We start from the raw sequence: 1640 nt of genomic DNA on the forward strand, positions 1-1640 counted from the left end.
CATTTTGTACATCATTGTTTTCTTTTGGATTGGTGTTGTAATGTCATACATGTAATTTATACCGCATGTATAAACATTGAAAATCAACTAAAATGACATTTGTTTTACATTATAACTTGTGAGTTTTAAGAACTAGTATTAGTAGTTTTTTCCTTTCACTATAGATTTTAAGATGTGTGGTTTCTTTGAGTGCCTTAGTTCTTCCTCCATCCCAAAAGCCATTAATTTACAAATGCATAAAGCCATCAGGTCAAATATTTCAAAGCTTGTAGATGATTTCTGTATTAGCTTTAGATGTCCGACATTATGTAGGTTACCTGTGTTATTGGTTAGGATAACATTATTGATTCATTAAATCATAAAGGTAGGAATAATAATTTTATGCTGTTGATTGGCTCCAAAATAGTCTTAAGGAAATAGTTAAATACTGTGTTTATAGGAGAAAAGTAGACTTGATAGTTTAAAATCCCATTAACCTTTTCATCATAACTGAAATGCATCCAGCTCGATTTTCCTATCATTTTAGAATTTTTAAAGATTTTTACTAAGTTACTGCCTAGAATCAACACTCTGTGAGATTTTAAAATGTCATAGATACTCTACAGGCCAAACCTTGCTAATTTATTTTACTTAAAGTGATATTTTATAGAAAAATCATAAGTTATACAATGAGAACCCTTTAAGCCCTTAGCCTAAGATTCCAGACTAAATGTGATTATAGAATAAGATGAAATTTAACTTTGATACAGAGTTTGTTATAGCCCCAAATTATATTTCCAGTTATATTCATTAGAATTTCTGCTAATAAACTCCCAACTTAAATAGAACTGGGCTCAAAGTTTTAATAATGTATTCTCTTCCTTCTTTGTATTTATATTTAGTTATTATGGGAATACAACATGGCTTGTCTAAATTTGGAGTTCATAAAGGATAAAACTTCCTTTAGCTCAATTACTTGTATTGCTTTTCCCCAGTAACTGAAAAGTATTTAAGTTTGCTTTGGTCATGATTTTCATATGTTTGAGGTTTTTGTTGTTGTTGTTTTTTGGCTTTTTGGTTTTTGGTTATTTAAAAATAAAGATGTTAGAAATTATAGTTAGTATGATTAATTAGGAAAAAATAGATTTTTCTTGTGGAAAGAATAGGTAACAATTTTGGAATTTATTTTATCTCTATTGATAAAACTTTGTGTAAACTAAATTCCTGTATTAACTTGGGTATATTTTGGTCCCAAAAGTAGTCACTGAGTTAAATGCATATGATAAACAATTCATGGTAGCATACTGTCTCCTTTAGCTACTAAATTTACGGTTTCTATTTTTTGTTTTATTGATTTCAATAAAGAATTGTCAGTTTAGATGCTTATTAGAAGTAATAAGAAATACTGGTAGGCTTAGATAGAATTAGTGACATTTTAACCATTACCAAAATTGTGCATTTCATGTACTGAGATAACAAGTAATCAAAGACATGTGAAACTTACCTTGTGTTTTTTTTTTTAAATGTAATTTCATAGTTTCTAGCCATTTCCTGTAGCATGTTTAATTGAGTTGATATTTTAGAACTGAAAATTTTAAATTCTGCATCCAAATTTCTCAGTTTTGACATGCACTCGCCTCTGGGTGATTATTTCTAGGTTG

Source organism: Theropithecus gelada, chromosome 8 (genome assembly GCF_003255815.1).
Source record: "Theropithecus gelada isolate Dixy chromosome 8, Tgel_1.0, whole genome shotgun sequence".
NCBI lineage: Eukaryota > Metazoa > Chordata > Mammalia > Primates > Cercopithecidae > Theropithecus > Theropithecus gelada.